This window comes from Cynocephalus volans, chromosome 9, assembly GCF_027409185.1.
Source record: "Cynocephalus volans isolate mCynVol1 chromosome 9, mCynVol1.pri, whole genome shotgun sequence".
Taxonomy (NCBI): Eukaryota; Metazoa; Chordata; class Mammalia; order Dermoptera; family Cynocephalidae; genus Cynocephalus; species Cynocephalus volans.
This window is the reverse complement of record NC_084468.1, coordinates 36,742,238-36,770,185: the sequence shown is the minus strand read 5'-3', so window position 1 is coordinate 36,770,185 and position 27,948 is coordinate 36,742,238. Positions and strand designations below refer to the sequence as shown.

The following is a 27,948-nucleotide window of genomic DNA, read 5'->3' as shown; positions in this document are numbered from 1 at the left end:
CAATTTAACCCTCTAAATCATTTCAGCAACTTGGGAGTCCATGGGGCTAAATGGTACCAAAAAAATACTACATGTATATCCACTTAGTGTATTCTGAGAAGGACTTCAGGAAGGGAATTAACAAATCTTATCAATTAGGATGCTTTTGGTTGTAAATAAAACAAACAAACCTGCCTCAAACAATAAGGATATACTCGTATATTACCTCACACCATAAAATGCCCAAAGTGGGTGGGCTCCAGAGCTGGATGATTCTGTAGCTGGGAACATACTGACTTCATTCTCAGGCTGGTAACAAGATGGCTGCAGCAGTTCCAGGTGTCACATGCAGACACAGCAATGACCAGAGGAAGAAAGGCAATTTTCTCTTCATGTCTTTCTTAAAAGCAAGGAAACCCTTCATAGAATCCCCCCACCGTTGGCCATGACTGAGTTACTGGCCCATTCCTTAACCAATCACTGGTAAGTAGCCCCAGAATGCCATGATGGCTTAGCAGGAGGGGCTGGACATAAAGAGTCAACTTAAATGACCATGCTGGAGTGGACTAGATGTCAGGAAATCAACAAGAACTATTATACCCCAAAACACCTGTTTTCTCAGAATTGACTTTCTAAAATTGCCCTGATGCAGGTAAACATCAAGGTCAGACACATAACCAAAAAACCACACAATACAATCACAAAACAATATATTAACCTTCTACCCCTGCACAGCATTAAGTGCATCTTGTTGGACTGGGAAGGACACTGAGCTCAGCATATTTAAATAGGTCAGCAGCAAAAGTTGCTTTCCCCAGCAAATGACACATATAAAGAGTGTTTTAATAGAAGTAGACACCTAGATTTCAACCATATGCTTTTAACACATTGTTATTTGGGTTGTGTGTGTGTTTGTTTTTGAAACCTTCACAAGTCTGAATGTTGTAACAACTAGGAATGGTATAGGAAGACGATGAAGGAAGATGGGGAGAAAAAGTGTCAGAATCACATTAGGATACAGCTCACATAGGAAAAAATCCAAAATCCCTCCCTTGGCTTTGAGGTCCTACAGATCTGGCCCCACAGCCTCTCTGATTTCTCCTACTGCCCCTCGTCTCCCTCCGCTCTCCCACCCCTGCCTTCTTGTTCCCATTACTGGAGGGCTCTTTTCCCAGGTGTTCCAATGGCTTTCTCCCTCATTCCTTTCAGGTCTATGCTCAGATGTCGCCTTCAGTGAGACCATCCCTGACCACCTTAAAGACATAGCATATTCCCTTCCCCAAATACCCCCTTTCTACTGCTCTGCTTATTTTTCTCCATAAGATTTATCACCAACATATATTTTTACCTTGTTTTTGTCTTTAACCTCTAGAATATAAATCCCCAGAAGGTAGGAGCTAGAAAAGCTCCTGACATATAATAGGTGCTCAAAATATATTTGCTGAATGGATGAATGGGGATAAGATGGAACGATAACAGGAAAAAAAAAAAAACACTCGACTTTTATACCCAGATGTAAGAGCAGGGAAATAGAGACCTAGCCACCAAAAGCTATATTAATAAAGTAGTATATTTTCCTTTCTTTCTTGAATAAAAAAGTAAAAATAGTTATACCACCACTCCTACTAGTCCAACTGATAGAGAAAATCCATTGTAAATGCATAAAATAATATATCAAATTATATTTCTCCAAGGTAAGCTGCAAGGAGTCAAATCAAATTGCTAAAGTTAACACTGGATGCCCAACAATCATACAACATAGACACTTTTTCTCTTTCCTCTGCCCCCCCCCTTTTTAAGAGAAACTTGTTCAGAACGGCAAAGGTCCTACAACTGTAAGAAGTAACATTCCTGACACTCCTTGACTTATGCCAACAGTGCCCCGACGCTATCTTTAAATTCATTTTCAATTCAGTTTCTCGGACATCCAGCAGTATGTCTTCTCCTTTTGTCCAAAGAAAAAAAAAGTGAGGCTGTTAAATTAGGCTTGATGATGCAGTCTACACAGATTTTAATGGGAACTCATTTAGGTCCTTAGTTTCTTTTCTGATACAGACCCAGGCAGTGCCATTGCTCTGAACACCATAGGTAAATGCTACTACCCACTGCAAAGTCGCCAAGCACAAAGATTCCTCCAGCCACAAAAGACGCTCTATGAATTATCTGCCCCACCCTAAACATTCCCCAATTACAGAACCAAAAGAGCTATTTAGGTGCTCCCTGGCATGTGTGATTTCTAGGGGAACATAAAGGTGACTCATAACAAAGAATCTTGAATTTAAGGTCACAGAAGCACCTACAATCCCAGATCAAGAATAGCAGTAATTTCCTTAGCATTTTCACTTCTACACTCCCTTCCACTACCAATCTCAGGAAATCCAAAGGTTTTGCATACCAAGACCCAAAGTACAAATGCACAGCTTCTACAGCTTGCAGAGAAGTATGATAGAGATTTTCAGATTAGGTTTAGTCAACAATAGGTCTTTATGCTGTAACTCCTATATGAAACTTAAGAATTTAACAGGTTCCAAGCAAATGAGTATTTCATTCTTGTTTCATAGTATAATAAAAAGTCCTTTTCATAGAGAGGGTTTAAATGTAACCCAAGAATGCAACTTCTGATTCTATCAGTATGCCACAACCAGGGTCCTTTTGTAAGTGTTCATTCCTTAACGTACCACAGCAACAGACTCAATAATCTTCTCCTGGCAGGGCTGGTAGGGCTCAATTGCAAACTGTCAATAACACAGAACCAATTTGGGCATAGTGAGCTATGGAAATGCAGGGAAAATTCTTTATACAGTTCCTTTAAAATTACATGAACTAAGTTTACATGGACAAAAAATTCAATCCCAAAAGCAAGAATAAAAAGCTGCCCTCAGATATAACGTTTCTACTTAAACCCATATACTTCAGAGTCAAGGATATTTTATGTTATTCCAAAACCATTGTTATTTTTCCTAATGACACAATAAAAATAGTTCCTGAGATAATTCAATTGAAAGTGTTCCACTGTATACATCTCCTAAAAATGAAAAAGTCTGAGCCAGGTGGTAAAAATACTTTTGAAATAAAAGGAAAGTTTATTTATTTTTCTACAAATATCTTCTGGTCTTTCCAATTTTACAGTTTATATTCATATATACAATTCTAGATGATTAAGAAAGGGACCCATTTTTATAGGTTAAAGAAGTCAAAATGAATGTGTTTTTCCTTTCATTATATAGTTGTAAAGCCATGGCATTCTTAATAAAGTATTAAAGCTCCAAATGCAATTATGGTGCTCTAGTCTATAGGAGAAACTCTTTTTTTTTTTTTTTTTTCAATTTCTAGCAGAGCTTTCAGCCACTCAGCCTCCATCGTGGGATTGTGTATACACGAGTAACTGGAACACACATCTGTATAACTGGCTCAGTCCTTACCAGGTATGTTTAAAGACACTGCCTTTCAGGATCCTATAATAAAGAAATCTTTTATCAAAGGACATGCCAAAACCAGGTGCAACAATCCCATAGACTCTACTAATGCACACTTTATTGCCAGCGAGAGTGACATTGACGGAGGGCAGAGCCGTATCATCATAATTTATACCAGCAGCAGCAGCCACATTCTCATCCTCTCCTAAAAGAAATAAAGACACAGCACACTCTTCCTGGCCACGTCTCTCTCAAACAGGTAGGAAGGTGGGCACTAAACAAGGCAAGCCAGAGAAGATGGGCAGCCATCAAGGAGTAAGTCAGTCTTCTCCAGCAACAGTCAGTATCTTGATTATGAACATACTATGTAGTCATATCCAATTTGCCTTTAACAAATTCAATATAAACCATATGTGCTTGACCAAAAAATAAGGGAGAAAAATAACATTTTGAATAGCACGGATGCTTTAGCCCTCCATTTCACTGGATAAGCATATGGCACTGGATTAGATGGAAGGAGACTGCTCTTCAATCAGGCTAAACTCCAATATGCCTTTTATGGTATGAGCATTTTACCAAACCTGGAGTGTGATTCCAAAAGTTAAAGATACATATTGTTCCTACAACTTGTCCCAAAATGAAAACTAGCTACTCTGCCTGAGGCTCAAACAAGCAAACAGCATCCCTTGCTGTTCTGAAAATGTGCTGCCTCAGGACCTATGCACATGCTATTTCCTCTGTCTGGGATGCTTTCCCTGAAAATATCTATACAGTTGTCCCTCAGTATCCATGGGGGATTCCTGGACCCCCATGTGTATCAAAATCTGCAGATACTCAAGTCCTGCAGTCAACCCTGAGGAAAACACGTATGAAAAGTTGGCCCTCGGTACATCTGGGTTCCACATCCCATGAATACTGTATTTTCAATCTGCAGTTCTCTGGGGAAAACCCATGTATAAGTGGACCCATGCAGTTCAAACCTGTGTTGTTCTGCATGTTCTGCACATATGTTCTGCCTGGCTCATTTCCTCACTTTCTTCACATCTTTACATTAAAATCTGAGTGAGAAGTTTTTTGGGACTCCATTCTAAACTTTTATCAATACTCCAAGATTTTCTTTCTTTCCTGCTTTATTTTTTCCATAGTACTTAACACCATTTAATATACTACACATTTCCTTATTTCTATTTGTTACCTCCCCTACTAGAATGTAAGCTCTATGAGGGCAGAGATGTTTTTACTGTATTTACTGCTGAATCACCAACACCAGAAAAAAACCTGTTAAACATCTATCAATAAAAGAGTAATCTGCTCTTATTGGAAGAAAAATGAACATGTTAATCTTCTTTCAAAGTGGTACATGGTCCTCATTCACAGCATGGGATACTCTCAAGAGAATTTCAGGAGTACTTGGAAAAAAAAACACTTTTTTTGGTAATAACTTTAGATTTAAGAAGAGTTTCAAAGTGTTCTTATATGCCCTTTATCCAGCTTCCTATAATGTTAACATATCACCTAATCATGGTGCATTTATCAAAATTAAGAAATTAACATTGGGGCTTTTCAAGATGGCGGCGGCTGCGGCGGCTGGCGCGGAGTAGCTGAGGTGGAAAAGGCGGCCACTGGGCCTCAGGCAGCCGGGAAACTTGTGGACCTTCCTCTCACCATCTCTTAAGGGAGGACTGCTGCTGCTGACCGGTCGTGGGGGGTGACCGCCACTTTGCCCCCGGCAGGAGAGGCTGCCTCATTTACAGGCAACAGCTTTGAAGTGTAGAGCAGGAAAAGAACTGTTTCTTAGCTGCAAAAGCGAGTCTCGAAACAGGGAACATGGCGCCAGGGCTGCTGTGGATGCAGCCAGGATCCCGGAGGCCGGGGCCGCGCTGAAGGCGGCCAGCTGCCCTATTCAGGATTCAAGGTTTCAGGCCGGCATTAAAGAAGATTCCTGGGAGCGCCCGAGCCGCGCCACGACTGAACAGCCTGAGGCGGCAGCGGCCGAGAACTGGGAAAGGCGGCAATCCAGAGACAGAGAGCGAGCACCAGACCTGGCACAGCACTGTGAGTGACCCCTGGCACAGCACTGTGAGTGATCCCTGGCACAGCTCTGTTCGGGGGGTGGATGCCCACGCGGCTCCCGCCTGCACCACCAGGCCACTCACCGCCAGGTGCTGCCTCCATTTTCCCAGGTGCGGGCAGCTCCGCCCTGCTCGGCCATCACTGAGCCCTCCCACTTGCTGGCCTGGCGCCAGGCTTTCCGGAGCCCGCGGACCGGCCTTCGCTCCCACTCCCTCCGCGGTTCTCTGGCGGGGCTGGTGGCGGGGGGCGTCCCGGGCCAGTGTCGGGAGGGCAAGGAAGTACGGGTGGGCCGACTGTCACTCCACCATACCCTGGACTCCGGCCCCAGGTAAACTCCCTGTTACTGGGAGGCAGATACCATCTCTGCGGCCACCAGTTTGGAAAAAAGCCTAACGAATGTCTGGTTGGGAATAGTGTGGTAGGAGAGTTCCCAGGTCCGCTTGAACCTGCCGGAGACCAGGCTGCAGGTGGGCGCTAGACTCGGTTTATACTGGGGGGATACAAAGGTGAACAAGACCCGAGAAAGATCTACATAGTGCTACAAAGGCACCCAGAGAGACCAGTCGTCTGTGCCCAGCAGAAACCTGGTAGACTTCCTGGGCGAGGCAGTGCCGAGCAGGGTCTTGAAGGCCCAGCTGATAGATGAGGGGTGCAGAAGACACGCCCCAGCCCAGCACAGTGCGCACAGAGTGGGGAGACGTGCGGCCAGGGAGGCGGAGACTCGACAAGAACCACACACCTGGTGGGGTCGCTACTGCACGATCTAACAGCCTGAGCCAGACCACACGGAACAGGGAGAAGTCCTGCACAGGAAGTGAAAGCTCAACAGAGATCACACACCCTGTGGTACGTGATCCACTAGCCCAGCAGAGTCCAAGCTAACCAGAAAGGAGAAGCCCAAGACCCGAGGCAACCACACACACAAGGCACTAGAGGCCAACTGAGCAGTCACGGAGGGAGCCATACCAAATTGGCAACCACAGCAACATCCTAGTTAGTCATTAGTCTCAAACCGGTGGACTGTGAAACCCCCGGCCACAATGAATAAACACCAAAAAAAAGATACCAGAAATACAAAAAAATCAAGAAAGTACACCACCAAAAGTTAATAAATCTCAAACTCTAGATCCTATAGAACAAGAAGCCCTTGAAATGACTGACAAGGAATTTCGAGTGATAATTCTAAGGAAACTGAATGAGATACAAGAAAACTCAGCTAGACATCATGATGAAATGAGGAAAAGTATACAGAATCTGAAAGAGGAAATGTACAAGGAAATCAATGTCCTGAAAAAAAATGTAGCAGAACTTGCTGAACTGAAGAAGTTATTCAACGAAATAAAAAACACAACGGAGAGTTTAACCAGCAGGCTTCTCGAAGTTGAAGAGAGAACCTCTGAACGTGAAGATGGGCTGTTTGAAATAACACAAGCAGACAAAAAGAAAGAAAAAAGAATCAAGGACATTGAAGAAAATCTGAGAGAGATATCAGACAACCATAAGCGATCAAATATCCGAGTCATGGGTATTCCAGAAGGGGAGGAAAATGGAGATTCCATTGAAAACATATTCAACAAAATAGTGGCAGAAAACTTCCCAGGTTTAGGAAAAATCACAGATCTTCAGATCCAGGAAGCTCAACGATCTCCAAATGTATTCAACCCAAAAAGACCTTCTCCAAGACATGTCATAGTCAAATTGGCAAAACTCAGAGATAAAGAGAGAATCTTGAAAGCTGCAAGAGAGAAGCGTCAAATCACCTATAAGGGAGCCCCAATCAGGTTAACATCAGAATTTTCATCACAAACCCTAAAAGCTAGAAAGGAATGGGATGACATTTTCAAAATACTAAAAGACAAAGATTGCCAGCCAAGAATACTCTACCCTGCAAGGCTATCCTTCCGAAATGAGGGGCAAATAGTATATTTCTCAGACAAACAAAAACTGCGGGAGTTCACTACCACAAGACCACCCTTACAAGAAATCCTCAAGGGAGTACTGGGTTTGGTTCCTGAAAAATAACTACCACTGCCATAAAAACCCAAGAAAAATCTAAACCTGCTAGTATAATAAAAATGGCATTCATGAAGAGAAAACAAGCTAACAAAAACACTATCTACAACCTAAGGAACCAACAAACACAGAAAACAAACAGTAAATCAGAAAGCAAGGAACAAAAGACACTTAAGACAACCAAACAACCAATAAAATGCTAGGAATAAATCAACACCTTTCAATAACAACTCTTAATGTAAAAGGCTTAAATTCCCCAATTAAAAGACACAGACTGGCTGATTGGATCAAAAAGCAGGACCCAACTATATGCTGCCTACAAGAGACCCACCTCACCCATAAAGATTCACACAGACTAAGAGTGAAAGGATGGAAAAAGATTTACCATGCAAACAGAAAAGAAAAACGAGCTGGAGTAGCTATTCTTATATCTGACAAAATAGACTTTAAACTAAAAACCATAAAAAGAGACAATGAGGGACACTACTTAATGATAAAAGGACTGATCCATCAAGAAGACATAACAATCATAAATATGTACGCACCCAATGTTGGAGCAGCCAGATTTATAAAACAAACTCTATTAGACCTAAAGAAGGAAATAGACACTAATACCATAATAGCAGGGGACCTGAACACCCCACTGTCAATATTAGACAGATCATCTAGGCAAAGAATCAGTAGAGAAACACAAGATCTAAACAAGATGCTAGACCAATTGGAATTGGCAGATATCTACAGAATATTCCACCCAACAACCTCAGAATATTCATTCTTCTCATCAGCACATGGATCATTCTCCAGGATAGATCACATATTAGGTCACAAATCAAGTCTCAATAAATTCAAAAAAATTAGAATTATCCCATGTATTTTCTCAGACCACAATGGATTAAAACTAGAAATTAATAACAAACAAAACTCTGGAAACTATACAAACACATGGAAATTAAACAGCATTCTACTTAATGACATATGGGTCCAAGAAGAAATCAAGCAGGAAATCAAAAAATTTATTGAAACTAATGAAAACAATGATACATCATACCAAAACCTGTGGGATACTGCAAAAGCAGTATTGAGGGGAAAATTTATTGCATTAAATGCTCACTTCAGAAGAATAGAAAGATGGCAAGTGAACAAACTAACACTTCACCTTAAAGAACTAGAAAAACAAGAACAATCCAAACCTAAAGTTAGCAGACGGAAAGAAATCATTAAGATCAGAGCAGAACTGAATGAAATTGAAAACCAAAACACAATTCAAAAGATCAACGAATCAAAAAGTTGGTTTTTTGAAAAGATTAATAAAATTGACACACCATTAGCATGGCTAACAAAAAAAGAAGAGAGAAGACTCAAATAACCAAAATTAGAAATGAAAAAGGCGATATTACAACTGATTCATCTGAAATACAAGGAATCATTCGAGACTACTATAAACAACTATACGCCAACAAATTTGAAAATCTGGAGGAAATGGATAAATTTCTGGACACACACAAGCTCCCAAAACTGAACCGTGAAGACGTAGAAAATTTGAACAGACCAATAACAATAAAGGAGATTGAAGCTGTTATCAGAAGGCTCCCAACAAAGAAAAGCCCAGGACCAGATGGATTCACAGCAGAATTTTACCAAACATTCAAACAGGAATTGACACCGATTCTTTACAAACTATTTCAAAAGATTGAAACGGACGCAAATCTCCCAAACTCATTCTATGAAGCAAACATCATCCTGATACCAAAACCAGGTAAAGATATAACCAAAAAAGAAAACTACAGGCCGATATCCTTGATGAATATAGATGCAAAAATCCTCACTAAATTACTAGCAAACAGAATACAGCAACACATACGTAAAATTATTCATCATGATCAAGTGGGATTCATCCCAGGGATACAAGGTTGGTTCAACATACGCAAATCAATAAATGTGATACACCATATTAATAAACTCAAACACAAGGACCATATGATCATCTCTATAGATGCTGAAAAAGCATTTGATAAAGTTCAGCACTCATTCATGACAAAGACCCTCTATAAGTTAGGTATAGAGGGAAAGTATCTCAACATAATTAAACCCATATATGCCAAACCCACTGCCAGTATCATCCTGAATGGGGAAAAGCTGAAAGCTTTTCCTTTAAGAACAGGAACTAGACAAGGATGCCCACTCTCACCACTCCTATTCAACATAGTGTTGGAAGTATTAGCCAGAGCAATCAGAGAAGAGAAGGAAATAAAGGGCATTCAGATTGGAAAAGATGAAGTCAAACTGTCCCTGTTTGCAGATGACATGATCCTATATATCGAACAGCCTAAAACCTCTACAAAAAAACTCTTGGAATTGATAAATGATTTCAGCACAGTAGCAGGATACAAAATCAACACACAAAAATCAGTAGCATTTCTTTTCTCCAATAGTGAACATGCAGAAAGAGAAATCAAGAAAGCCTGCCCATTTACAATAGCCACCAAAAAAATAAAATACTTAGGAATTGAGTTAACCAAGGAGGTGAAAAATCTCTATAATGAGAACTACAAACCACTGCTGAGAGAAATTAGAGAGGATACAAGAAGATGGAAAGATATCCCATGCTCTTGGATTGGAAGAATCAACATAGTGAAAATGTCCATTCTACCCAAAGTGATATACAAATTCAATGCAATCCCCATCAAAATTCCAAAGACATTTTTCTCAGAAGTGGAAAAAACTATCCAGACATTTATATGGAACAATAAAAGACCACGCATAGCCAAAGCAATGCTGAGCAAAAAAAATAAAGCTGGAGGCATAACACTACCTGACTTTAAGCTATACTACAAAGCTATAATAACCAAAACAGTATGGTACTGGCATAAAAACAGACACACTGACCAATGGAATAGAATAGAGAATCCAGAAATCAACCCACACACTTACTGTCAGCTGATCTTTGACAAAGGCACCAAGCCTATTCAGTGGCGAAGGGACTGCCTCTTCAGCAAATGGTGCTGGGACAACTGGATATCCATATGCAGGAGAATGAAACTAGATCCATACCTCTCGCCGTATACTAAAATCAACTCAAAATGGATTAAGGATTTAAATATACACCCTGAAACAATAAAACTTCTTAAAGAAAACATAGGAGAAACACTTCAGGAAATAGGACTGGGCACAGACTTCATGAATACGACCCCAAAAGCATGGGCAACCAAAGGAAAAATAAACAAATGGGATTATATCAAACTAAAAAGCTTCTGCACAGCAAAAGAAACAATTAAAAGAGTTAAAAGACAACCAACAGAGTGGGAGAAAATATTTGCAAAATATATATCTGACAAAGGATTAATATCCAGAATATATAAGGAACTCAAACAACTGTACAAGAAGAAAACAAGCAACCCGATTAAAAAATGGGCAAAAGAGCTAAGTAGGCATTTCTCTAAGGAAGATATACAAATGGCCAACAGACATATGAAAAAATGCTCAACATCACTCAGCATCCGGGAAATGCAAATCAAAACCACACTGAGATACCATCTAACCCCAGTTAGGATGGCTAAAATCCAAAAGACTATGAACGATAAATGCTGGCGAGGCTGCGGAGAAAAAGGAACTCTCATACATTGTTGGTGGGACTGCAAAATGGTGCAGCCTCTATGGAAAATGGTATGGAGGTTCCTCAAACAATTGCAAATAGATCTACCATACGACCCAGCTATCCCACTGTTGGGAATATACCCAGAGGAATGGAAATCATCAAGTCGAAGGTATACCTGTTTCCCAATGTTCATCGCAGCACTCTTTACAATAGCCAAGAGTTGGAACCAGCCCAAATGCCCATCATCGGATGAGTGGATACGGAAAATGTGGTACATCTACACAATGGAATACTACTCAGCTATAAAAACGAATGAAATACTCCCATTTGCAACAACATGGATGGATCTTGAGAGAATTATATTAAGTGAATCAAGTCAGGCACAGAAAGAGAAATACCACATGTTCTCACTTATTGGTGGGAGCTAAAAATTAATATATAAATTCACACACACACACACACACACACAAACCGGGGGGGGGGGGGGGGAGAAGATATAACAACCACAATTATTTGAAGTTGATACGACAAGCAAACAGAAAGGACATTGTTGGGGGGAAGGGGGGAAGGAGAAGGGAGGGAGGTTTTGGTGATGGGGAGCAATAATCAGCCACAATGTATATCGACAAAATAAAATTTAAAAAAAAAAAAAAAAAGGAATTTAAATAGAAAAAAAAAAAGAAATTAACATTGGTACAATGCTATTAACAAAACTACAGAATTTATTTAGATTTCACATGTTTTTCCACTAATGTCCATATTGTATCTAGTCATTATGACACCTTAATCTTCTCTAATCTGTGACAGCTTATTAGTTTCTTTGTTTTTAATGATCTCAACACTTTTGAAGAGTACTTGGTCAGATATGTTGTAGAATGTCTCTCAAATTGGGCTTGTCTAATTCTTTCTCATGAAAAATCTGGGGTATGAATTGGGAGGAAGAATCACAGAGAAAGAAAGCACCCTTAGGGGGCATATGAAATCAACACGACCTATTATTGATGAGGTTAACCTTGAATACTTCTTAAAGGTGGTGCCAGATTTCTCCACTGTAAAGTTACTGTTTTTCCCTTCCCATAGTCTATTTTTTAGATGTGAGTCACTATGTCAGCCTGAACTCAGTACTTTTAACTACACGTGATGTTTGCTTTCTGTGCTGACTTTAGAACCTAATTCCTGCAAAAATGCACCTCCATTTTAACTCAGTCACCAAGAGAAAAGTATCTAAAATGTAGGTGAAATGTTTTGGAATTGCCAAAAATGGAATCAATAATCAGCTATATAATGTAATTATTTCTGTGGCCCCAATCAATATAGACATTTTTTCAGAGTATCACCACACGAGGAAAAAGTAGAGCACGTAAGGATTAAAATATTTTTACAATATGGCAGGACAAATCAGCAAGTGAGTTGAATTCAAGAATAATCCCCTATTCTGTACCCTTGGCAATCAATGATCCAAACAGTTTCTCGATTGTTGCAACTGAGTAAAAGCCTTTGTTCTATAAATTGTGTTTAATCAGTAGCATTTATTTAATAGTATTGTAGACAGAAAACAAAAAATATGGCCAACACTGGTAATTGTCCCAGAGTTCTTCCCATGGAGTAGAATCCCCAATTTGTAGCTTAGGCACATTGCTGCTCAGACTAAGGACCATGTCCAAGCCACGTTAGAGCTAAATGTGGACTTCAATTACATTCCAGACAGTAAAATGTTAAGCAGAAGTTCTAAACTCAGCACATAAGGCTAACCACTGTTCCCCATGACCTTAGAAGTAGAGAAGCCCGCACTTACACGCAATATTTTTCCCTAATTTTCATATAAGGAAACCAAGTTTCAGTGATGTTAACTAACCTGCTCAATTCCTAGCTACTCAAGTGGAGAAGCCTGGAGTGAAGCCAGATCTGATGGAAATTTTAGGGTTGTCCAATAAACCCTTGTACAGGATACAAGGTTAGATTTGAATTTCAGATAACGGGACATATTTGTAATAAAAATTTTGTTATTCATTTGAAATTCACACCTAAGTAGGCATCTTGTATTTTTGTTTGCTAAATCTGGAAACCCTAGTTTGACACCACAGCCTAGGTACTTTGATAATCCATTGCTGGGTAACATCCCACACTGTGTTCTGTCTGCATGGCAGACCTCCTGCACATCACATTCACTCTGGAACTACTGGATGACTTGAGTTGAACTAAGCAGGACACATACTCAGACATAAGGAACAAACAACGACTCATCAACAAGATGGACAAAACTGTATTCCTTAGAATTCCAGGGAGGCAGAGAGGCTGCCAGCCTGAGGAGCCTTCACTGTCTGAGAGGTGCAGGTGGAGCAGAAGATGCAAACACACAGGATCACCCAAGCTTTGGACAGTAGTGGAGGGAGAGGCATGGGGCAGCCAGATGGCAGATGGGTCACAGAAAGGGACACCCAGGATTTAGGGGGAATAGGAATGCTGTTTGCTCTGTGGCTAAAGGGTTTTTTTTTTTTTTTTGTCTTCCCAGTAAAAAAAAAAAAAAAATACTTGTCATGGCTGATGCTTTTAAGGTGGATGAGAAGCACCAAGTCTAGCTTAAGTAGGAGAAGAAAGGCTACAAGGCTACAAGGGGAGCTAGGGCATCTGACATCTGTTTAACATAGACCAGAAGGGAAGGTGAAATCAGCACCTTTGTATTTTTTAGAAAAGTATTTGCATTTTTTAGAATAGTTCAGGATCTAGAGAAACAGCTCACACAGAGAAGTAGTTTCCAACCCGACTGGCCATGACAACCACCAAGGAAAATAATTAAAAACAGGGACTCCAAGGCTGGAGGCAGGCCCAGGACTTTTTTCAAAAAAAATTTCCCAGAAGATTCTGATGAGCACACAGGTTGGGAACTTCTGTTGATGTCTTCTTGTTTGTTTGGTTGGTTGGGTGGGTGCCAAATGATCCTTTACTGAAGTATTTTCCTTGTACTTGCCTAGCTGGGCATTCCACGCCACCACTGTTGATGTCATCTACAATGTCATGAGGGTGGTGACCCCTATCCACCCTGCCCTCAGACTGGGCAGTCTCCAGGATCTCTTCAATGGCTCTAGAGAGTTCTCTGGCCAAAGATTGGTGCCACATCTGTTGGGTAATGTTGACAATGTCATCGAAAGTGGTATTTCCACTGAGTTTAATGTTTTTCTGTGTCTTTCTGTCTCTTGTTGGTTCCTTGAGGACTTCAATGATCAGGGAAGAAGTAAAAAGTACCACCTCAATCTGGGTCTGTCTGTTCTCAATGGTCAGTTTCGCTGTCATCCTCAGACCCTTCTCGTCACCAGTTGCCTTGGTGATGTCCTCACCAACCTTTTTCTGGAGACAGACCTAGGAGGCCGATCTCAGGAGCCAAGGCAGATGTGGCACTAGCATTGCCACTGGTGCAACTCAGGTATACAACTTTGATTTTGTTGGGGTCACACACAGGTGGCATGGTGGAGGTGGCTAGTGTTGGATGAACGTGGATGTGGGACAATAGCAGAAAGTTACACCTCAACCTCCTCCAAGCCAAAAACCAAAAGTACTACAGATGTCTTATAATTTCCTTTTCAACTTATTGATAATCAAATACTGTTCATCTTTAAAAAAAAAAAAAAAACAAGTTTATGGATACATAATTTGCATACTATAAAATTCACCCAATGTAAATGTCCAATTCAATAATTTTTAATAAATTTATAAATTGTGCAACCATCACTAAAAATGAGTTTTAGAATATTTCCATCACCCCAAAAAGACTCCTCATGCTCCTGAGCAGTTAATCTCCACAACCATCTCCAGCCCAGGCAACTTGTGGTCTGCTTTCTGTCTCTATAGATCTGCCTTTTCTGGACATTACATATACTAGAGTGCTGCAAAAAGTTCGTGGAAAAATGGAATTGAAAGATAATATGAATCTTTCCATGAAGTTTCTGAAGTACCCTCATAAATGGGATAATACAATGCACAGACTTTTGCATCTGGTTTCTTTCACATAGCATGATGTTTTTGAGGCTCACCCATGTTGTAGCATGCATCGGTGGTTCATACCTTTTTATTGCCCAGTAGTATAGTATTGCATGGTATGGATGTCCTGCCTTTTGTTTAGCCTTTCACTAGTTCACAGACATTTGGGCTGCTTCTGCTTTTTGGCTACTATGAATAATGCTTCTGTGAACACGCGTGTACAAGTTTCTGTATGTACATATGTTTTCAATTCCCTCACGTGGATACCTACAAGTAGAATTGCTGGGTCTACTGTAAGTTAACTTTTTAAGAAACTGAACATCAAGTTTTAGCTGGCAAAAGTTGTGAAATAGTTGCCACATGTAGATTTCTAAGGTAGTTTTCTGCCCTCCCTTTGCTCATCACTAGGTTCTCACTGAACACTAGTACATCTCTTTCACAAAACCAGTGTGGATTTTTCATTGAATGTGGAATGAAACCATGCTTCATCAGGAAATGGCCCTCCCTGAGCTACATATGCAGAGTGAAGCTGCTTCCTCTGCTCTCTTAAAATAAATAATCCTTTAAGTCGAAGAAGCCTTATTGTTATGCATAGCTAGCAAGTGTCCAGTCCTGTTATTTAAGAACACATCTATAAAAGTTGGACACAACCTACGTATTGATAATAGAAAAATGATTAAATACTTTTTTTTGGTCTAACATTTGATTTTGTGTGTGTGTGTGTGTGTGTGTGTGAATTGCTCAATGATATTGTAGATGTGTATTCATTGTAAAGGAAATGTGTTTATAATGTATTTTAAAACAGACATACTGTGAGCCCCTTTTAAATAACCATATGACTAGGTACCTAGAAAATGTTCAGGTAAGTAGATTTCTATGTAAAAGTATTATGAATATTTTGTACTCGTTTGTACTTATTTCTATTTTCATATCTTCTGTATTTTTTTTTGCAATAAGACAAATGAAAATAGTTTAACTTTAAAAAAAATACAGTATGCATGAGTATTATTTAATTATTGTCATGAATAGCAATTCTTCATCATTCTCCAGGACGTGGGGAAAAGGAGAGCCCAGATAATCCAAAAGTTTCCTTTGGACCAAAAGCTGCAGTGTCTCACCATAGCACACAGCTATAATTGCTACTTCAGCTAAAAAAATTAAAATAAAGAAAATAATATGCAATTCCTTTCCCTACAGTACAACACTAGAAAACCCACCCCTGAATGTAGTGCACATCAGACACCCAACTCTTGAACTGGAAGTTATCTGGGCTGTCCTTTGATACACCTTTGCTAAACAGCCACACTTTTCCTAAATGCTAAAGGCCAGAATGTTCTATGTGTCAGTTCTCTCTCAGCATTCCACATGATGCCACGTGATTGAAAATTGGGCTCCAATATATCCCCTCCCCACTTATATTCATCCCATTTTATTGAAAAGTAATTAACAAAGAACAACAACTACAAAAAGCAACTGTTTGGCTGACCGTTTTGTAAACATATCTAATTTAGAAAAAATCACAGCCAAAAAAACTACTCATAAATTCTTGATTAGAGCTAATAATTGGTGATTACTATGTTGCAGACATTTCTTCTAATGTTTTATTTATATTAACTCATGTATTCCTCAATACAACCTATGAGATAGGTGCTACTATTATTACCATTTCATACATAAGGTAACTGAAGTTTGGAGAGGTTAAGTAACTTTCCCAAGCTACTTCATCAGCAGCTGGGATTTCGCCCTGGTCAGTCAGGCTCTATGCCTGAGTGCTTCATCTGTTCTCTACTAAATATGTGTATTGATGTCCCTGCAGATCTGGTGTCGCTTCTCCAAGAGGGGTCACAGAATTCCCTTTATAGCAGCCTTTTGGAGGTCAGACACTGAATTCTAGGTGACCAATTTGGTACTACAACTGGATTCCATACTGACAATTGGCTTGTCTACCAGTCTCTCTGCAAAAATAGTGCTTGGCTTGATTCTGCTTTTTAATTCTTATTGATCAATGCATCACTTCATTGACTATGCATTCTTTTTTTGACATTTTTTTCCTCTCACTCAGAATCATTGTAATTAAACTCCCCCTGGTAGCACTATTTCAGTGTTAAAGGTGCCAAAAATTGTGTGATGGTATCTTAAGGACCTTCCTCCAACAACTCCTGCCGGTCTCCATTCATCCTTGGCCCTCATACTTGCAGGTGGCTCCAAAAAGGTTGCATTACAAAGAAAAATTCATCAGGTATTTAGCAGGCCTGTTTTGGAAGTGCCACTTTTTTTTTTTTAGCTCTTCCCTATGAGTAAAGATAAATGAGGTCTTAAATAACCCTGAGCCATACAGGGCACCAGATCCATTCTTTTTTGAGCTCACTTACAGGAAGCCAGATACACAATCTGCATTGCTCTTTTACACCTCATTATCCAGTTTTAGAATTTTCCTTTCAGAATTACAGAATAGAGGCATTCTACTCAGTTTCCATGGTGATTTTTTGCTTTCCTTTCTGGAACATTTTTAATATGCAGAACAAAATGTGTTATAGATTTCTGGCAAATTTGAATACCCATAGGATAAACTTGGTATCTCTCCAACAGCAATTATGCACAAACTTACATTTTTAAAAAATTGGAGGCTGGACAGTTAGCTCAGTTGTTTAGAGCACAGCCTTATAACACTAAGGTCACAGGTTCAGATCCCTGTACTGGCCAGCTGCTCAAAAAATAAAAAATTGTTGTCACAGACATTTAGGGAAACCCACGACAATGATTTCTGCATCACTCTGAAAAAAAAATCTGAACTATCAATTTAATCCATATAAGGTGTTCAGATGACAAATACTCTCAATCCAAAATGGCTTTACATGAGAGAGGGCTCACTTGTTCATATTAATTTCTTAGCAAAGAAGTCTAAACTGAAACACAGTGGAATAGAAACAGATGTTCAATCTATATATGCAGATAAGAATTCTTCACTTGCCTGCTTATCACTAACAGATGAAGGAAGTGCATTAATTAAGGAAACACAAACTTGGCCAAGTGGAACAGAGCCAGGTCACAATTATCTACTGGTTCAGAGTGCAACTGAATTTTCCCAATTTCAAAAGGACAAAGAGAAGTTAAGTACATTGAAAAATTAAATATACGATTTGAAAATACCATAACAAATGTAGAGCTAATCCAACTTCCTCATCCAAAGATGTATTCCCCTTTCCATCAGTTCGAGTTCACTTTACCAAGAAATGTTTTGCATACTTTTTCCTTAAATGCCTAGATTTCTTACTCTCTTTTTTAAATTCTGTAATAGGACTTAAAACTTGAGGGGATATCCTAGTGTCGATCAACTTCAAGTAATCCCTGGAATTTAGAATGGACTTTGAAGACAACACTGTACTTACAGAGTCATCAGAAAAAGAGCACCAATATCAAACCCAAGACGTCCGCACCTGCACTGAGCATCTTCCCCTTTGCACGTCTAAAACACAAAACCATCATGAATATGGATGTCTAGTTAAGGAAACTGTGGCATAGATAAACCATGGAATACTACTCTGCCATAAAAAAGAATGAAATTCTCCCATTTGCAACAACATGCATGAGCCTAGAGAAACTTAGGTTGAGTGAAATAAGCAAAGCACAGAGGGATAAATACCACATGCACTCACTCATAAGTGGGAGCTAAGAGAGAAAGAAGGAAGGAAAGAAAGACTACAGTGGTGTGTTGGACTTGCAGAGAGAGGGAACATACCTTGGGATGCAAAGTGGAGTGGAGGGGAAAGGGGGAGGGGGAGGGAGGTTGGGGATAACTGGGTGGGGGACATGAGGTACAATTGCAATTTGTGGTAATGGGCATGCTGCCAGTATGGATCCGGCCTTCACATCCTGGGCACGAGGGGTGACAATCAGCTTTGTATCTCATGAATATTCATAATCAATAAAAAAAATTGGATTCCCTTACCTGCCAGCTGCCAAAAAATAAAAAATAAATAAATAAAAATAAAACAAAACCAAACTCAGCCTGTTCTTCCTGCTTTGTTTCAAATCTAAGTAAGTGCCATTACCATGTGCCCAATCACCCGAGCTAAAAAATTTTCATCCCCTTAATCCCTTCCTCTCCCATTACCCACACTTCCACTTATTTAAAATGTTTTGAGTGCCAGGGAGATTACAAGAGGACCAAAAAAGCAGAACATAAGGTGAAAGACCCCTCCTTGTGTACCTTTTCTTACCTCCCATGCACTATTCAGCCCCCTCATTCTGGCCTTGGCCCCACCACTCCACTGAAATGGCCCCAGCTTAGGTTCTAGCAACCTTTTTAGCCATATCCAGTGGTCACTTTTCAGTTCATTATTTGCCTTCTTGGCAGCATTTGACAATGCGTTTGCCCCTTCCTTCTTGAAAACATCTCTTGCCTTAGCTTCTGAGACTCTTAGTTGTCTCCAACATTTAACAACCAAGAGTTTCCCCACTTAATTGTCCACCAACATTTTTTTTTTTTTTTTTGGACCGGTAAGGGGATCGCAACCCCTGGCAAGGTGTCTGCACTACACTCAGCCAGTGAGCGCACTGGCCATCCCTATATAGGATCCGAACCCGCGGCTTCAGCGCTACCAGCCCCGCACTCTCCCGAGTGAGCCACAAGGCCGGCCCTACACCAACATTTTTGATTTCTCCTTTCTACAAGTTCCTCTTCTACTCATCCCTTAAATGTCATAGTTCTTCATAGTTCCCTTTTTACTTTTCATTTACTCCCTGGTCAATTTCATCCACTATCATAGGGTCAAGTGTCAGACATATGGTGATAATCTACAATTCTCGATATCCAGGCTAGATATTTCTCTTGAACTCCAGATTCTTACAGCCAATACCCTAATGGACAATTCTATGTGGAGGTTCCATGAGCATCTCATCTAAAAGTAAAAGCCTTAACTTTCTCATGAAACCTGCTCCTCCTGTAACATTTTCTAGATCAGTGAAGAGCACTACCTCCCACTCTGTGGTTGTGCAAAAACCTGGGAGCTGTCCTTGAACCGCATCCCTCCATCCCCTTACATTCGATCGGTCTTAAGACCTGTTGGTTCTAACTCCTAAATAGTTCTTAGTCTCTATTTGTTTCCTCTAATTGCACTTGAAATACTCCAGTTTGAGCCACCATTATCCCCACCTGGATTATTTTATGTCTGCCTCCAATCTTGCCCTTTCCTTCCAGTTTTCCTCTCCTCTGTAGCCCTACAGTTCTCAACCCTGGTTGCATACCAGAATCACCAATGGAGCTTTAAATATATACACATACACATACATATACACAAACACATGCATATACATATCTGGGCCACACACTCTGGTCATGGTGATTCATTCAATAGACTTGGAGTGGGGCCCAGATATTTGTATTATTAAAAGCTCCATAAGGTGGTTCTGATGCAAAGCCAGAATTGAAAATCAGAATGATTTTTCCCAAAACAGCTATGATCATAGGTTAAAAGGCCTTTCATGGTCTGATGCTGAATTTTCTTCTTTCTCTCAAAGGAGCTGTGTTTTCTCCTAATCCACGGCCATAAAACCTACAGATCCCTGGCTTTAACTCCTCCTATACCATATCCTACCCCTTTGCCATTTCCTTCCTCCAAGAGGCCTTCACTGGCACCCTCCCATTCCATATTAAGTGACTGTCCTGTATGTTGCTATAGCCTTCCTTATTTCCCTCATCGCAGCATGTGCAACAATTGCCTGCTCATCCGTGTTACTCCCCACTAGACCATAAGCTTCAAGAAACAAGCGACTGTTTATCTCTCTAATTCACAGTTGTATCCCAAGTGCCTCCCACTAAGCTGAACACACAGTAGGTGCCTAGTAAGTGAATTAGCAGCTAACAATATGGAAGAGATAGACTTAAAACTGATTAAAGTATAAGATGGGAAATTCAATGGTCAAAAGATTCATACGGTCCTATGGAAAGAACAATAGTAAGAGCCATATAAGCTCAACCTTCATAAGACATGGAAAACCTCACCAAAAAGACTCCCATGAGCATCAAACTGAGTATTGAAGGTTGAGTAAAGGATCACCAGAGGAGAGGGGATATTTCAGACAGAGGGAACCAAATACGCAAAGACGGCGATGTATAAGGTACTGAGTTGTATCAGTTACATCAAATGTGTCTGGCAGCCATCCCCTCCTTTCCAAACCTACCGTCATTCTCCTAATTCAGCCCTTCTGCATGAATCAGTTGAACTACTGCAGGCCTTCCTCCTGCCTTCAGTTCCGCCTCCCTACCGCTGCCTAACGTACAGACTGACGACCTTGTTCCCTCTGCTATAAATAAATAATAAATACATAAATAAAACCTCTGACAGCTCCCCTGCACCATGAATAATCATGTCCACAATTCACACCAGCACATCTGAAGTCTCCATGGATACAGTCACCACCTGGCTTCCCAGCCTTGTCTACTCACACTAACCCCAACACTACCTACAAACCCACTCTTCATGCTCCGTCACTCTGCACTACTCACTACTGTCCAGTTCCACTTCCCAGGTTCACGTCTCCTTGTTTCTGGTCATTGTATTAGCACCTTATCCCACAATAATACTACATGACAAACAACCACAAATCTCAATGGCAAACAACACTAAGCATTTACTGCTCATGTATCTGGGGTCAGAAGCTAGGTAGTCCTGCTGATCTCGGCTGGACACACTCATAAGTCTAAGACAGTGGTTTTCAACAAGGAACAGTTTTGCCCCTCAAGCAACATTTGGCAACGTCTGATTGTCACAACTGGAGGAGCGTACTATTAGCGTCAAGTGGGTAGAGGCCAGGGATGATGCTAAACACCCTAAAATGGACAGGTCTCTATACCAAACAATTATCCAGGCCCTGATGTCAATAGTGCTGCTGTTGAGAAACTGCAAGTGTTGGCCAGCTGTTAGGTATCTAGGATGGCCTCGTCTGGGACAACTGTGGCAACTTGGTTCTCTCCAAGGTCTCTCATCCTCCAGCAGGCTCTCTGGGGCATCTTGTCATAGTGATTGCAGAGGAGCTAGAATGAGCAGAATTACACAAGGCATTTTACAGCCTAAGCTGGGAACCAGCATATCATCACTTCTGCTACGTTCTGTTGGTCAAGGCAAGCCACAAGGTCTGCCCAGATCCAAGGAGTTGGGAAACAGACTCCACCTCTTTAGTGGGAACTGTAGTCACTTGGCAAAGAGTGTCTATACAGGACAGGGTGAAAAACTGGTACAATCCACCAAACTAACTCTGTTTCCTCCGTAAGGGAAACAGATGAAAGTGGAATTGTAAAAGTGCTCATTTCTCTCTGCTCCCTCTTGTTTACTTTTCTCTTTGGGTATTTAAAATATAATACTTTGTTTTACCCACACTCAGGGCTGATAGTCAGTATTCACTGAACCAACTGTCTATGGCTGACACTAAAGTAACTGGGTCTGTCCTGATTGGTTGGTGCTGTACTGCACACTTATTAATATTTCATTACCTTTGCCTCCATTTATTTGTGTGCCTGCTTGTCTCCCCTACTGGAATAGAGAGTCACTCACTTGGTGCCATAATCTATATCAAGATATAGTTTAAGAATAAGATTAAGTTCTTCCTTGGGCATTCAGTGCCTGGCATAGTAGCTGGCATATAACAGATGTTCGATAGCTATTTATTGAATAATGAGTAAATGAGTGCATTTATGTAAAGGACAGTAATGATGATGTGAGTTTCTATCGTGGGACCTCTGTGATTCAATGCACAAAACAGGAAGATTCTCCTAAAGAAACTGTTGTCATATTGGCCCAGGTATGTGGAAATCCATACTGTTCTTTACAGTTCACCATGAAATACTGACGAACTAGGAATGATGTTGCTGGCAGAAAATATAACTATATTCCCTGGATATACATCTCTCCACACACACCCCCGCAGAAATAGTAATTAAAATAAGTTTTAAATCTTACAACTGCCAATATCGCCCTGTGCAACTTACTCACTTGCTTTGTCATCTGCTGGATTCTCCACCCTGGATGCACTTTGGAATCACTTGGGGGGAAACTTCTATGAAATAACAATGTCCAGGCCCTGATCCAGATCATTTTAAGTGAAAAGCTCCCAAGTGATTTTAATGTGCAGCCAGAATTGAGAACTGCTGAGCCAGAGCTCTCCACTAGCAGGGAGGCAGTGATTATTATTGAATGCTTATAAAAAAAGTAATAAAATTTGAGAAAAATCTCCAATTGCTGTAAGATTTTGTTTGAACAAAAGTTTCCAGACCTAAAAAAAATTTTGAGTAACATGGGTTTAGAAATAAACAGTATGTATTACCAGTATCAGGTGGGATTTCAGGATGGAGGCACTTCTATTCCTATATTGTTTGTTGCTATTGTTGTTTACAATTTTATAATTCAAGAGACAAGATCCACTTTGGAAAATTTGTCTAGAGAGAACAACTTTCACTCACCATTTATCCAAATAGATTGGATTAAGACAGATGACTATGTATCAGAATATCTAATATTGAATCTTACATATAAAACATGACACATGAGCAGTTACAGATCAAATTACATATTGATTCTGCAGTCATTTATGGTGGTTTTAAAATACGTCCAAAAATTGATACTCATCCTTTCAAGAAGTGGCACTTAGGGCCGGCCCATGGCTCACTTGGAAGAGTGTGGTGCTGACAACACCAAGTCAAGGGCTAAGATCTCCTTACCAGTCATCTTTAAAAAAAAAAAAAAGTGGAGCCTAATTCCTCTCCTCTTGAGTGTGGTCTGTACTTAGTGACTCACTTCTAAGACATAGAACATGACAGATACGGAAGGATGTAAAGTCTGAGGCCAGGTTATAATAGGCATTGTGGCTTCCTCGTTTCTCTTTTGAATCACTCACTGCAGAGGAAGTCAGCTGCCATGTCAAAAAGACACATGAGCAGCCCTACAGAGAGGCCTAGATAGCAAGGAACTAATACCTCCTGCCAACAGTTAGCAAAGAACTGAGGCCCCCTGCGAACAGCCACATGAATCAGCCATGTAGAAGTGGATCTTCCAGCTCCAGTCAAGCCTTCAGATGACTGCAGCCCCAACCAACATGTTGGTTGCAACCTCAAGAAGGACCCTAAGCCAAAACCATCCCATGATGGTCACAAAATCATTCCCAAACTTCTGACCCACAGAAACTATGAAATAATAAATATTTGTTGTTTTAAGCTGCTATGTTTGCGGATAATTTGTTATGCAGCAACAGATAACTAAATCACCATCATGAAAGTTTTAACAGTTTTCTTGACAAATATCTGAAGTGTCCCTGCATTTATAGCTACTCTCAATTCCCTCCGTGTACATCTCAGGAATCTTGCATTATCAATCATTCCTTCTCACTGTTATATAATCAATTTCTCTCTCTCTACTCCTTTCTCAAAGCCTTCATATAGTCAAGTCTCTCCCACCCTAAACTACAAAACAAATCCTACTGCAACCTCATGTTCTCCCCTCTCTGTTATTTACTGCTGTCTCCCTTCTTCACTGTGAAGCACCATAAAATAGTCTACACTCCCTGTCTCAGCTTTGTAGCTCCCACCAAGCCTTAAACCTCTGCAATCACTGAAATAATTCAAAGCACTTCACACACACGGTTGTAACAGTCTGCCCTGTCCTCCTAACTCTTATAGTTGGGCTCTGGTTTTTAAACCCTCTTGAACATCTCACAAGCTCCTCAAGTAACATTCAAACATGAACTCACCCTCTTTCTCTCCTTCTATGTTCACTTCTTGGGAAGTCATACTCCCCAAGCCAGAAATTTGGAAGTTACCCTGGATTTCTCCATTTCTCTCAGCTTCCACATACATTCAGTCATAAATCTCATCAATTTTACATCTTTAACATCTCTCACATTCATCCCCACTGGTGTTGCCATCACTACCTCTTATCTATATTGTTGCAACCACCCTATGGCCTCCCCACTTCAGTATTGGCCGTTATAATCATGCCCCACACTACCACCCTCTTCCCCAAACATAGCATAATCATGTCCCTTCCTTACTTAAAGTTATACCTCATTGCTTACAGATAAAATCAAACTCCATTAAAAAAATACTACCAGCAGTTCATATCTATTAAGTACTGTATGTCAAGAACATTTACAGGAGCCTTATGTGTATTCACTTATTTAATCCTAACCACAGTTCACAAGGCAGGTGCTGAAATACCCTCCCATCTTACAGATGAAGTAAGGCACAGAGAGGCCAAGTAACTCTCCCACAGTCATGGTGTTAGTAAATAGCAGAGCCAAGTTTTGAACTCAGGCTCTGTGACTCCAGAGCCCAGCCCTTTTAGTTCCAGCACCAAACCCTCAGGCATAGAACACAGGCCTTCCCTAATGCGACCCAGCATCTCTACTCAGAGCAGCCCTCTTCAAATGTGATGCTCCAGCTCTGCTGCTTCCCAAATGCATCCTGCTCCTGCAAACCTCCAAACCTCTGCTCAAGCCATTCTCACGGTCTAGAAGGCCATTTTCCAGCTCCAGATCCCATCTCTCCTCACCCTTTCTTTCCACATCCACTGACAACACTTGCTCATTTTTTGACTCAACCCAAGGAACCCAATGCTCATCTCCTTGAAGATTCTAATCCCTACCCAGGGATAATGTTCACTTCTTCCTTTGTAGTCCCAAGGAACACTGAACAGACTTGTTTCCTAACACTCTGTGATAGATTGGAGTATTGCTGGAAAGATATTCAGTCCCTTCCCCTCTTACTGTGAGCGGAATATCTTTCCTGCCCACTGACTTTGGACTTGGCCACATAACTGCTTTGGCAGTGGAATGTGAGTAGATGTGATGCAAGTGGAAACTTTAAATCTGTTCGTTGCATGGTTTTGGCTGGGCTCTGATGCACCTGTCATTCATTTGCCATAAAGAGAACATCACCCAGGTAGCCTCTGGTCCAAGGAGAAGAGACACATGAAGCAGACTTGAACCCATCCCTCAACCTTGAACCAAATGCAGCCAACTCAGAGCTTGAAACAGAACTACTTCAGCTGATTCTTCAGCCCTTGAGCAAGAAAAATAAAATATTCTACTGCTATCTGCCACTGAGTTTGGGGATGGTTTGTTACACTGCATTATTATATCAAGAGCTGTCTTATCAAACAACTAGAAGTCTTAATTTCCTGTGTTTGTTTACATATCTTGAGATCTGGGAACAGTGCTTAGAACACTAAGAGCTCTTAGCAGATTTGTTGTTGCTGAGATATAATTCATATACCATTAAATTCACCCTTTTAAAGTGTATAATTCAAACCAAGGTCAAGGGTTCACATGCCCATACCAGCCAACTGCAAAAAAAAAAAAAAAAGTGTATAATCCAAAATTTTTTAGTATTTTCACTAAGTGCTATAAATAAATGAGCAACTATTATCACTATCTAATTCCAGAACATTTCCATTGCCCCCAAAAGAAGGCTACGGGCTTCTTTATATAGAAGTCTCTTATTAGATTTTTATAAATGAATAACTTAATGAATGAAAATGTAAGAAAATTCTTAGAAGAAAATTCCAAACTAGCATGATGATACAAATGTTGCAGGAAAAAAAACTTTTTCCTGGAAATGTGTTTCAGTAGAGTATTTTAAGGTTATTTTCCCTTTAAAATGAGTTATACCCACATTTCTCATGTTTTAAATATAAATATTTAATATCCTTTTAAATTGCTTTTGCAAGGTAAAAGACCATTTGGGGGTTGAGTTTTTGGTCTACAGATCACAGAGAGATGATTACATTAAAAGCCACAGAGCATTTGGGAGGGGGAAAAATCTCATATAGTTCAAAGGTATCAGTAACTGAGGAAAATGTGACATAGAATCAGCTTTTACACTAGGGGGAAAAAAATCTCTTGGTCAAATACCAAAAATAAAATCATGAAACTTTCAATAATAAAGACCAGAGCTTCAAAAATTAGCAAATCTTCACTTTAAAAATATAAATGTCGGGGCCGAGCCCGTGGCGCACTCGGTAGAGTGCTGCGCTGGGAGCGTGGCTCACGCTCCCGCTGCGGGTTCGGATCCTATATAGGAATGACTGACCAGTGCACTCACTGGCTGAGTGCCGGTCAAAAAAATATATATATATAAATGTCAAAATGCCAAAGAATGGCAGGGATTGAAAAACTATTCCAGGTAGATAACTTGACACCATACCTAAACACAGTTACTTATTTTTTTTTTCAGATAACAAAGAAAACTACATATGTTGAGGGGAAAAAACACACAAAACTATAAGGACAAGCTCATTTCATTCTATTAACAGAAAAGAGAGAGAGAGAGGTCTTATTTCAGAGCATATCTCCATAAAAGAGATTCCTTCAGGAAAAAGTTTATTAAACACTTGACTGTTGAATAGTGGGATAAATAAGAAACTCATGTCAAGGGAAAAAATGTTCTAATCTCAAAAAACATATTTTTTACAAATAGAAAAAAACACCCCTGACTTTATCTTGCTGTGTTTTATGAAACAATTTTGCCAAATCTAAGACACCTAGAAAACAGTCATTGTAATCATCGCTAGCCCTTCCACAAAAAAAGGAAAATCTGACCAAGGACTAGCAAAGTAATCAGTGAGCTCTCAAGTATCCTGACTCTACCTAAGCTGTCCACACAGTTTTTATTTTTACCCTCCTCTTTCCCGTACTTGCTCTGCATAGGACCCAGCTGTGCTGTGCCAATCTGGGTCACTCAACACAGAGGATCAGTGGGCGACAGCCGCTGCATCCACTTTTAGAAGGGCCCCACATGCCTGGGAGTGCTCAGGCACAGAGCTGCACATTCTCTGGACCTGGAGGATCCAATGAATGACCACTACATGGTTTTGCTATTTCTGGGCTTCAGGCTCCAAAAACTACATC

The 27,948-nt window shown here is 40.3% G+C and overlaps 1 protein-coding gene and 1 pseudogene across 14 annotated transcripts in view; both read right to left on the bottom strand.

The window, feature by feature from the left end:
* LIMCH1 (LIM and calponin homology domains 1) overlaps nucleotides 1-27,948 on the bottom strand; it is a 349,568-nt gene that overhangs the window by 307,259 nt on the left and 14,361 nt on the right. The gene's annotated exons all lie outside the window — the stretch shown is intronic.
* Nucleotides 13,915-14,599, bottom strand: LOC134386312 (large ribosomal subunit protein uL11-like; annotated as a pseudogene).